This window comes from Melanotaenia boesemani, chromosome 19, assembly GCF_017639745.1.
Source record: "Melanotaenia boesemani isolate fMelBoe1 chromosome 19, fMelBoe1.pri, whole genome shotgun sequence".
NCBI classification, from domain to species: domain Eukaryota; kingdom Metazoa; phylum Chordata; class Actinopteri; order Atheriniformes; family Melanotaeniidae; genus Melanotaenia; species Melanotaenia boesemani.
The window spans coordinates 2,023,240-2,035,679 of NC_055700.1; positions in this window are offsets into that span (position 1 = coordinate 2,023,240).

The window sequence follows — 12,440 nt, forward strand, 5'->3', positions numbered from 1 at the left end:
CTACAGACCTGTTGGGCCTGTATGCGAAGTGCAACGGGTGTAGGAGGGCGGTGGTAAGGGATTTGAGGTGGGGCAGGTCCAAACACCCAAAAGACTTCATGACTATAGACGTTAGCGCCACCAGCCTGTAGTCATTGAGTTTGGTGATCTGTAGCTTCTTGGGAACAGGGACGATGGTGGAGGATCTGAAGCAGACCAGCTCACGGCATGACTCCAGAGAGGTGTTAAAAATGTCCGTGAAGACAGGAGTCAGCTCCTCAGCGCAGTGTCTCAGAGTGGAGATGACAGGGGAGGGGGAGGAGAGGGGGTCTGCCTTTGATAGTGGCTAGTGCAATGTGGGGGGAGGAGGGGGTGCTGTTGTTCTTGATGGAGTCAGTGGAGGAGTTGGGGAGAGCAGAGGTGTCTGGCTGAGGTCTGTAGTTGGTAACTCGCCTCCACCCCTCCACACTGAAGCAGGGTTGTTGGCAGAGAACTGCTGCTGAAGTCTTTCCGAACATGCAGCTTTAGCTCTCCTCACATCCTTGCTAAACCGGTATTTTGCCTCTCTGTAGCAGGCCCTGTCTCCATCTTTGAAAGCTGCTTCCTTCTCCTTCCTAATCTGTCTGAATCTGGCTGTGAACCAGGGCTTGTCATTGTGATAACTGAGCCACTTGACTCATTTAAAAACCTGTGGGATAGATTTGGAATTACATGCGTTTATTTATTTGTTTATTTAGTCAGGCATATTTTATTACATCCCATAATAAACACTAAATATGTTCAGCTCAGTTGTCGACTGAATTCTGTTTCCTGGCCAATTCAAATGAGCCGCATTGCAAACCAGGTTGCCAGTATATATATGTTTATTTATTTTTCTAAATAATCTAATTATACTGACCAACGTACCTGACCATTCTCAGAGAAATTTCTTTTACATTTTTTTATGTTGTTTAATTTTAAATTGGATCTTTAGGCTCTTTGTTACTAGCAGCCTGTCACAAAGACACTTAAGTTTTTTCCCTATTTCTTTAGTTTCATGTGTGAAACCAGCAAAGACCAAACAGTCTAGCAGACAGAAATCAGGATTTTAGCAGCAACAAGGTGATTCCCAAACAGCTGTTAGCTGGAAACTCGGCTTATCTCAGCATGGAGGCAGAAATAAGGTCAGAAGAGGAAGAGTCAGGACTAAAATCTATCTATCTGAAATCCAGCAAAGACCTGAACCAGGACCTGAGAGATGCATCTGGACCTTCAGCTGATCCATCTACTGTTGGCTGAAGACTCATTAGAAATGGTCTCCATGGAAACGTGGCTGTCAAGAAGCCGTTCTTAAGGAAGGGAAACAAGGAGAAAAGGCTGAGGTAGGTCACATGACACAAGAACTGAAGTTCAGCGGCAACAGGTCTGATGGAGGGATGGATCCACATCAGAATCCGGACCTCAACACCATTGAAGCAGTGTGGGATCATCTGGACAGAGATCGGAACAAAAGGCAAAAACATCCAAAGAAGCGCTTTGGAAAGTCCTTCAAGGATTCTGGAAAACTATTCCTGAAGACTTCTTAAAAAAAGACAGGAAACTTCTCTAAGAGGACTCAGACTGTGAGGAAGAATAACGCTGCTCAGATCAAACATTCACTTTAAAACTTCCCAGAATTAGACAACCTCAGTTTGTACCTCATTCACTGTTTTTACACTGAGGTTTCCACACGTTTCAACACACTGCTGCAACTATTGTTCTCCTGGAAATACATGAAGAAATAAGGGTTGTCGCAGTGCCTTTGTGAAGTACTGCATGTTGCATCATGTTGACTTCTGTCTATATACATATACAGACACACACACACACTATATGTGTATATATATATATATATATATATATATATATATATATACATATATATACATCTGCCCATTTCAGTTTTTTTCTGTGGGACCTTAATTCAGCCAGAAAACTGTAAATGCAGTTAAAAATGTGTCCTGGCGGAGATGAGCTCAGGTCTGGAGAAACTACACATTACTGAGGTTTCCTTTATTGATTAGTGAAAACAGACGGGAAGCAGGCGGGGAGAAGGGATGACATGCAGCATCCACACCGGGCCTGATGTGATGGGGACGTGCAGCCTGTGTGCATCATAAATGAGCTCAGGCCCAGACGAAGCAGCAGACTTTCAGGGTTTTCTTATGGTTTCTTTTCTTTGCATGTTACCTGCATTTGTGAATGAAATGAGAAAAGTATTTTTTTTGTTGTTTTCAAACAGCACTTTTGAGGTTTCCTCTTCAGAATGATGCACATTTGTCTGAATATTGGTCCATATTGATTTAAAATATTCTGAGATATTTGCAAATTCTCAGAATCATTTAATGATAATTATCATTTTCATGATAATTAGTTATAGATTATTAAAATGTTTGCACTTTTATGTTGAGAAATGATCAATAAGATCAATGTTTTTAGTGAAATGTAAGATGTTAAAAGCAGGAAGATTTAGAATAGAGGCAGGGAGAGAAGGTGGGAAGGGATGAATGTAGGATCCCAATTACGCTGCAGCACTGCTTCTGTACCTTCTCAGAAAGGGCTTTTGTCAGGCCCAGACTGGGCTGGCATATTCCAGGACCGGACAGATAAAGGTCAGGTAGATCTGTTTTAGGACATAAGATGGAAGGCCCACTCTTTAGCCACACAGGGATAAGACAGATCTGATGAGATCAGAACTCCAAGCTGCTTAAATGTGGAGTCTACTGATGCATGGACCAGAAACCACTGGCAGTGGAGGAGAGGGGATGCAAGTCTGCCTTCTTGCACTCATAACCACATCCATCTGAGCTCCATTTATGTTCAGAGAGAAGTCCCGCCCCCATGCAGGACAGAGTCCAAGGCCTTCTGAGTCAGGCTGGGTAGAGACCCCATCAGGAACAGGAAAGAGTGGGAGATGATCAGCATATTTCAGAGGAAAAACTGAGGAGGGAAGGCTTGCATCCAGACTGACCCCCTAGATAACACCCACCCAAAGGAACACCAGCTGAGACTGGACAAGGACCCCTTTCTCTCCATCAGTCCTCACAATGAGCCAGAGGAGGCGTCTGACATGTGCGTTAACCAGGCGGCGAAGCAGCTGGTAGTGGTTAACTGTGTCAAAGGCACAAAGAAGTCAACAAGCACAGCATGAGCATCCATGCTGGGCTTGAGCTTCAGGATCAGAGCAGTGACAGCTGATCTTCTGGCTGTTCCACCCCTTCCTGTCACTAACTGCAGCTCCAGGTCCAGGTCTGGTCTAACTTCATGGCTTTATTTACTATTTGAGACATGTCTGGTGCAAGACTGTTGACATACTAATCGATCAGTTTTATGAAGGAGAAATTACCAAAACTGTCAAAACTCAGTAGATAATGTTTCCTCAGGATGAAGCAACGATGTCGTCTTTGATCCAGCATTTCACCTATTTACCTGTATCATGATGTCAGGTCTCAGTTTAAACGTCACAAGACATCACAGCCTTTTTTACATCAAGAAGGTAAACAGACGGGTAACAAAAACCTTCAATAAAAATAGTAAATTGCCATGAAATGATGTATAATTAGCTTAAATCATGTGTTTGTACACTCTGACCGTGTAATAAAGCCTCATTTTACTTATTTATGTAACTAAATAACAAGGAGTCATCAATAAAAAGGGCTGTTACGCAGCATCCTGAGTTTGTTTCTGTCACTCCGTCTGTGGGGTTTGGTCACATTCTGCTGACATTTGGAATCAAGCTTTGTTAAACGCTGGTTCACGAGGACGCATGACTGGACTTAATCACTCTGAATCCAGAGCTCCACTAAGCCAATGAGAGACGTCCACATGCGAATCATGTGAGGTGGCTTCAGTCTCCGTTGACAGCTGATTTAACAGAGCCCACACAATACCGGGTCAGGGTTTTAATAAAAAAGTGTTTAAGGGAGCTTATGCCAGTTTAAACAGAGAAAAGTTGTAGGAAACATGATGAAACTGGAAATATTGTCTAAATGTAAATGATAAATATAGCGGTGGGTAAAATCTTATTTAATTGAAAGGAAGTTAATCATATTATTCATGATTAACTGCCTGTTTTCATGGAATTTAACCAGATTATTGAAGTTAGTTGAAGTTTTAAACACCAGTGAGTTGTTAAAGATTAAAGATTTCATTCTTCACCAAATTTCTGGGTTCAGTTCCTCTGATTTGTTAAAGTATGCATCCGGATAATTCCCTCACAATAAAAATAAGTAGCTTAACAAGCACCAAAGTCCAAATAGCATTAAATTCTAATTCCTGCTAAACACTTATTTAACTAGGTGACATAACACGTCCATTCATGAAGAATCCCCCCCTGCCCTCCTCTTTACTGCGCTCATGTGAACCATGAGTCATGTGATGGCCCATACCTCTCAGACGGAGAGGAGAGCTTTCAGCCATGTCATGGGTTTTGTGGGTCTGGTTCTTTTCCATGGAAGCATGGGACATGGAAATGGAGAAACCACAAGACTTCAATTAGCAGCACAAGTGAGCTCTTCTACTCCACTGGAAAGAAAAGTGGAAGGTTTCTGCCCTCAGAGCAAACTGCTCACCCTGCTGCCATCCTTCAGTTTCAGCCTGGTCCTTTTGTTTGACCTGTGAGTGGGATGGAGAGGCGGGCGGGTGCAGGAGGATCTCAGACTTCACAGGTGAAATCAGATCTGCATTGTTTCATGTTGTCGCCGTGGAAACGCGCTGTGCAGGGAGGTGGGTCGGTCTGGTGAAGGGCTCACCGAGAGCTGGTGTTTGGCTGGAGGGATTCAGCCAGCTGATGTAATCATGGAGGCGTACAAACAGCTCCTGCCTCTGATTCATTTAGAAACCAAGAGTCAAGGACCATGACTCAGGCAGGGCTGATCAACAGTAAAGTGATTAAATCACATCCTCTTTTGAGCTGGATGTTCCTCGTGGGTCAGCAGCTCCAACTGGGTAAAAGGGAAGGAAGCAGCTGCTCCATCAGGATGAATTATTTGCTTTCATACCAGCCTTCACTTCCTCAGTGGCAGATACAACCACTGAGGAGCGCGAAGTCAGGGAAAGTGGCAGAGTTATTATCCGAGTTACAGCAGTCAGGAAGGCCATGTCCAGCACTGAGCCGAGGGGATTGCCTCATGTGCCCTCTGCTGGTGGCCTGAGCGCATCAACACGCGTGTTCATGTTCTGGTTGTGTGTCACCATGATGCAACAGCTGTGACACTGATTCTGACTCCATGACATCCCATAAATAATGAGTTGGAAGGAATCGGAGGAGGCTGAATAAGCCCTGAAGCTGCTTATTTACAGACAAACAAAGCCTTTCATTTCAGGTTCCTGTCCATCCCCAGCAGAGCTTTTTGTGGAAGTTCTGCAACATGTTGAGGTTTTAAAACTTATAAACAAAGATTTATCTTTCAGACTGTTTCTAAAATCACCTCTTTCTTTTCTTCTTTATTTAGGTCCTCAGTCATGTCTGAAAACTTTTTTATTTTCCACAGCTTTTAATTAAAATGAAGAGTTTTTACTTTTCTTTGTGAACATATTTTCCTGTATATATCCATTAAAGGTAATGATGAAGATGAAGATGATGATGTATTTCTAACTGACATCTGTTTGCATCTTTTGTACTTTAATATTATCTCCATTTAAACTTGTCCTGTTTGTGTTTAGCTTCTTTTATTCTGTGTAGTTTGTTTTAATTCTCCTTTTTAAATGTCTCTTCAGCAACGCGCTGTAATGCTTTAAAAATTAATTAAAATCTAAATTAAAAAACATAATAAAAAAAGGTAAACTGGGTTACAAACTGGGTAAAATAAATAACAATAAATAATTAATAATATAAATTAATAATAATAAATTGATAACAAAGGTAAATACTAATTATTTAAATAAATACATAATAAAAGTGAATAAAAGCAAATAAAAAAATGGTTAGAATAAATAAATAAAGACCAGAAGTGGTTTCTTTTTGTGACATCAGGGGTCAAAGGCTTAACGCTGGACGTGAAGCACTTTGAGTCGTCTCTGCACGGGTGTCAAACTCTGGTCCTCCAGGGCTGCCAGCCTCCAGGTTTTTGTTGTTTCCCTGCTCCAACACACCTTACTGAAATTAATGGGCCATTGTTAAGAAGATGAAAAGAAGTTGTTGGATAAATTTGATTTGAATCAGGTGTGTTGGAGCAGGGAAACAACTAAAATGTGCAGGATAGCGGCCCTCGAGAACCGGAGTTTGACCCCCGGTCTTGTGCATGAACTGTCCAAATAAACTTGACTTTCCTGTCTGACGTATTTACATGGCACTGTGGGAAATACCGCCCTTTTCAATCAGGTTTAGACTGAAAGTGAAGAATGTAACATCTGCAGACCTCAGAGCCGCCGTTTCACCTGGCTGCAGCTCCAGATCCAGAACCATTAAGACACTTTAAAAGGGAAAGACTGGAAACCAGTAAAGGGAAGCCACAATGGGGGTAACTGTCACGGCTCTGCACTGGTTGTCTGCATAATGTCACTATTCTCATGTGTTTGTCTGAATGTCCCTGCTCTCAAATGCACTTTATCAACAACATGCCCTTATGTTGCTGCCAATACTGTTACTGTACTGATGCCATACTGTGCTAAATGTTTACACTAGGGTTTTTAGGGGTTACTTAGGTGTTTCACTGGGGTTTGTACTTAACCAACTTTGCACTTTATTAACTATGCATGTGGATGCTCCAAACACAATTTCGTTGTTCTTCTGTGACAATGACAGTAAATACTTGAATTTGAATTTGTCTATTTCGAGCATTTTTTAGCTGGGGAGGATTCTTTCTCCTGGGTGGAGTCTGGAAACCGGCCACACCTGTTTCTCACCAGCCAGAGTCTCCTTGAACTAGCCAGCTTCTTCCTGGGTTCCTCGTGTTTCTCCTGTGCAAACCTGTTCCTGCAGAAACCTACCTGAGGAGGATTTACCTGCTCCAACACCGTCTGAAGACAACCATGGACAAACAATAACATAAAACATAACATAACAAAAAGAATAACAAGAAAACCGTCAGTAAATTTAACCCCTAATAGTCTCTTCTGGATATTCGCCTGTCCTCTCTCCAGCTCACACCTTGTAGACCTCAGTAAAACCTTCATGGTGGTACGTTTTAAATAAGCCGTGACAGTAATGGAGTAACGGGGCTCTTGCTTTCTTATCCCAGACTCCTAATGGATGCTGCAGATACTTTTTCTCATCATAGGTTGGGACTAAAATTGACTTCCCTCAACATTTGTACAACAATCCGATATGACGGGAGGTTTAGTTTTTTCATTTTAAATTAGAAAGAACTATTTCCCATCACTTGTGAATTCTGAGTTTTAAAAATATGATCAAATATTCCAACAATTATCTTGTATTTAGAAGTCTTCATAACTCCGCTCCTTCTTTAAGAACATTTGTAGCTACGCTAAAGCCTGGAACCTAACATGTTTCCCTTGGAGGTGAATGGAGCTGCATGTCCTTGTCAAATAAAGAAATTCATCTTCAGAGCAGAGAAATGCTGCTGACGATCAGTGATTGGATGATCTCGTGTCTCCTAAAGAGGAATCTTTTATTGCATTTAACTAAAACTCAGCATCAAAAGCACAAAAGTTTTAGATCCTCCAGTAAGTCACTGCCCACTTTTTTCTGTTTTAGCCCTCTGATGCTCTCCTGAACAAAGTCACTGATACATTTGTTCCAGTAATAAATAAAAGCATCACATCTTCTTATCTTTACTGAAGCCAGGCTTGTTGTGTGAACTCCCACCTCCTAAAATTCTGCTGTAAAACTGATGTATGAAGCAGTAACCTGAACCGGAACATAAACGTTTGGTCTGAAGACTTTCTGGGATTTGCTTTCATCTGTTGGTGCTGGAGAACAGAAATGAGTTCAGACTAAAGCAGAGTCCACTGAGGAAAGCCCTGCTCTGATCCACTCCGACCAGAAGGAGGCAGCGTGGGACTGAGCAGATTAACAAGTCCTTCACTACTCTTCACCTTCCTCTTCCTCCTCTGTGTCAGTGGTGTTATACCGAGGAGCTGCAGAAAACACAACATATAAATGAAAATATCATAATTAATGAATGTAATTGTCTTCATGGTAAAGTTAACGTCTTCTTAACCGGCTTCAGTCATCCACGGATCAGATAACTGACAGCGGATCAGAGGTTGTTCAAGCTACAGAAAAGTCTGTCAAGGATCAAAATCCTCTACTTTTACTTTAACATGTGAAGACAAGATTTATATTTATAACTTAATACAAAAAACTTAGGAGTGTTTGGCCATGCTGACAATTCATCCATCGTCATCGTTTGCAAAAGGCAGGAAAAAAAATTATTCAAAAATATCACAGTATTCTTCATTTATTTCAAACAAAAATAACTAATAATATATAATTATATAGTGATATAGATAGATATAAAATACGGAAGGAAGGGACTTTTTTGTTTAGTAAATATGAATATATAGGTTAACAATGCTAACATGCTAAACTGTTCTTCATGCTAACGCAGAGCTTCACAAAATCTACTTACAAAGCTGCAAACTTGTAATCTGATTTAAGTGTAACACCTGATTTTACTTTAAAATGCTTCATATAAAGAAATCCCCCGTGTGATGTGAAGGATGTGATAAAATATTCATCCAAGTACAGATTAATTCAGGGAGGGCACCGCAGCAATCAAGCTCTTTAGCTCGTGCTGAAGAAAAACTGTGAAAGGATGGAGTCATTTTTCCAGCTAAGCCTCAGCAAATCTGAACAAGTACAAAAAAACAGAAAAACAAAACACAGTGACACTGAACAAATGGCCTTTCACAGCATATGCCGGTATATTTAACACAGCATGTGTAGAGGAGAGGAGCAGGATTAGAGAATTTAGTTTTACTGTAGTGACACCTCGAGGTGGGTAAAGGAACTGTCAAAGAGAAATCCTCCCAACATCCAGACTGAAGGTCTTTCTGTGACTAAATGCATCAGTTTCTATAGAATCAGAGCTCAGCAAAATTTTCTTCATTAAAAACACCAATATGAATACTTTTCAGGTAAAATGAAGTGACAAGAAAATAAATAATCTCCTTATTTAGAGCTCGCCCTCTCAAACATGCTGCAGGAATCAGTCCTAACTGTACGATGGATGTAATCTTACCTTCAGACTTTCAAGCAGTTTGAACTTTGCTTCTGCTTCCCGTTCATCCAACAGCTTTTTATCAGGATTCCCAAGCATTTCCTGACCGGGAAAACATCACAAACATCCATAGCAGAAAAGCAAGAGCATACCTTCGTACTGTTTTGATGTTAGATAAAAGCAATATTTGATTTATGATTTATTTAAAAGTAGTAACTGTGCGTTAATGTAGACATCTTCATTAGAATAATTTAAGCGAGGGTGAGATCAAACTGCAGGATGTCATAATTACAGGGATTTTCTTTCAGGACCATAATTTCTAACAAATCTGAGAAATGAACCCACTTACCTCCAGTCTGCAACCACAGCACACCAACATAAACGCTGAGAACATTTTATGATGGTAGGTAAGTAGCAGGCTTTAGATTGATCCCATCAGTTCAGCTGTTTTTCCGTCTTCCTGTGAGGAAAACAAGAGGCCAGCATGCATCATCAGAACAGCATCTAAGATGCACCAGAGCTGGAAAAAGCCGTCACCAGATCTCCGAACCTCACTGTGCCATGCAGCCGTTTTTCACTCTAATTTATATTTAGCTTTTTTTTCTCTACATGTGAATATTTCAGTGCAAATCTCTGACAGTCTTCTTGGAAAAATACCTGAGAATGTTTTTGTTTAATCAATAACACATCTCCAGCAGGCTTTTTTAGCCGTTTAATGGCTGGTGTAGCCGCCAGCCCCCAGCCTGCTCACCGGCCCCTGAAACTTCTATCTGCAGCCCATTGGCTCTGTTCTTCAGGCTGAACCAATCAGGAGGCGAAGAGAAACTGCACGATTTGTTAAAAAACAAAACAAAAAAAAAAAAAAAAAAAAAAAAAAAAAAGATGCTGCCAAATTTCCAAAGATGATTTACATAGTAAGTTAGTAATTAAATGTTTATTTATATAGCAGCTTTCAAGATAAAAATCACAAAGTGCTTAACAATAAAACAGAACACAAAATAACACAATAACACAGAGAACATGAAAACAAATAAAACCAAGTAAAAGCCAGTTTAAAAAGATGCATTTTAGCTGCTTTTTAAAGAGATCATGGAGTCCACAGATCTCAGGCTGAGAGGAAGGAGTTCCAGAGGGAAGGAGCCACGGCTGCTGAGGTCTGTCACCCTTAGTTTTCAGCCAGGTTGGCTTAACAACCAGCAGACCTTCATCACTGGAGCTCAGGGACCATGTTTGCCACAGCAGGGCCTTCATCAGCTGCATCGTCAGAGGATGATGATTATGATGTAATTTGTGGTAAGCTGCACTACTTTTACATCAGTGAGGTTCTGAGTAAAGTGACCCATTAAACCCAGTAAGTATGACCGATACGAGCCAGTTAGCAGTGAACTGCTAGTTAGTGATGAGCTTTTAGAAAGTTATCATGAAGTGATTAAAACAAGTCAATTAAACAGCTGTTTTACAGCCACGTTAGCAGGAGTGTATCCTGGACATTTTAGTGGGGTGGTCAGTATAAGACAGAAGTTAGTGTAGGGTGGCCAGCAGCAGAAATAACTGTATTTATGCACAAAAACAGCTGGAGGAAAAATATAAATGTGTAAAAAGTTTCTATTTTATATTTCTATTTGTTTAAATGCTAATATTTTTTCTCCTGAAAGCCAAAACTTCTACAAAGTTCTGTTAGTAATAAATTCTGCTTTCTTCTTCTGGTCGGCCTTTTTGCTGCTAAACCTATTCATACATTCATTTTACATCATTTTACCTCCCAATCTGACAGCTGAGGCTGGAAACATCATGTCTGATGCTGACTGGGATCTCTTTTGTGTTACTTGCAAACGTTTGAAATAAAAAGCAGAAAGAAAGACAGAAAGAAAGATTAAAACGGTTCCTCTTCTACATGTAGTTTTAAGAAAAATCCCACAACTAGATCAAGGAATCTCTGTTTTTCATCCAAACCTACAACTGTGTGTCGGATCCTCTTCAGACTTGGTGTCTGAGTCAATAAACTGTTTTAACTTCATGACTTAATACACAAGACTCAGAAAGACCTCTGCTAGATTCATGAAGACCTGGAGAAACCCAGGATCAGAAATCCTTGTTGGGGCCCCTTCAGAATCTGTGGTTCTTTTACCACCAACAGATCCAGAGCCTGAATCCATCCCTTCCTTGCCAGCACCCCCAACCACAGATCCACATCCAATCCTTAAACTTCTGCTGGCCAACAAACCAACAAACAACCAGTCTGTCAACAAGAACCATGGTGATGAACAGCTCAGGTCTGCTGATGATCCCAGGACTCCAGTTACATCAGACCTTGGCTGTAAAGGATGAAAAGATCGCAGAACTACAGAAACAACACGAGGACTGCAAACTGCAAAATCAGGTCCACAGAAGTAACATCATGCAGTCATTAGCATCTAAGCATCTAACTGGCTGAGGCTTCGGTATCTGAGCTGCAACGTGAAACGGACAAAGCCAAAACCGAAATGAGCCAGATTCACATTCAGCTCCAGGATCAACAGCGAGACACCATCGATGAGAAAACGGCTCTCATGGCTGAGGTGGAGAGGCTGAAACAGCAAATGAAATCTCAGAAATCTGTGTCTGAGAAGGAGACGGCCATCCTGTACGCTGAACTGAGGAAAAGCATCAGCAGCATGCAGACGTGTCCAGCAGAGTCATCCAGCTGGAGGCAGCTCTCACTGCTGAGGAGACCAGAGCATGGAGAGCTGAGACCTGCTGGGCCCAGGAGGTGGAGGAGAGCTCCAGCATAAAGTCTGCTCTGGTAAAAACCCAGGAAGAACTGGATGAGCAGAAACACCAATGGGAGCAGCACAAGAACCTTTTCCTGGGTGAGCGGGAAGAAGCTAAAACCTCCACAGAAAGGTCCATGATGGAGTTAGAGAGAGAACTGGAAGACCAGGAGAAGCAGCAGCAAGACGAGAAGTCAGCGCTTCTAGAAAAAATAAACTCTGAAGAGGCTTCAAGAAGAGAATGAAAGGGAGAAAAAAAGCTTTAGAGAGGGCTTACTGAGGAGAGTTAAGAACCTAGAAGCTCTGATGTTTAAAGAAGAATGAGCCCAAAAGACATCTGTGAGCCAGAAATCCCTCCACGCTGGACGCTGAGGAATTTCTGGCATGAAGACCTCCCCTTTATTAGTCTATATTAGCCTTAAATCTGTTTCTTTTCTCCCTCTATCCCTGTCCTTCCACCCCCACTGAACACGGTTTGACTGGAAAGACATCTAAACTGATTTTAAGATCTCTGTCATTGTTTATACTTTAGTGGTAAAATGGATTTTCACTGGTGTGGTACCCTCAA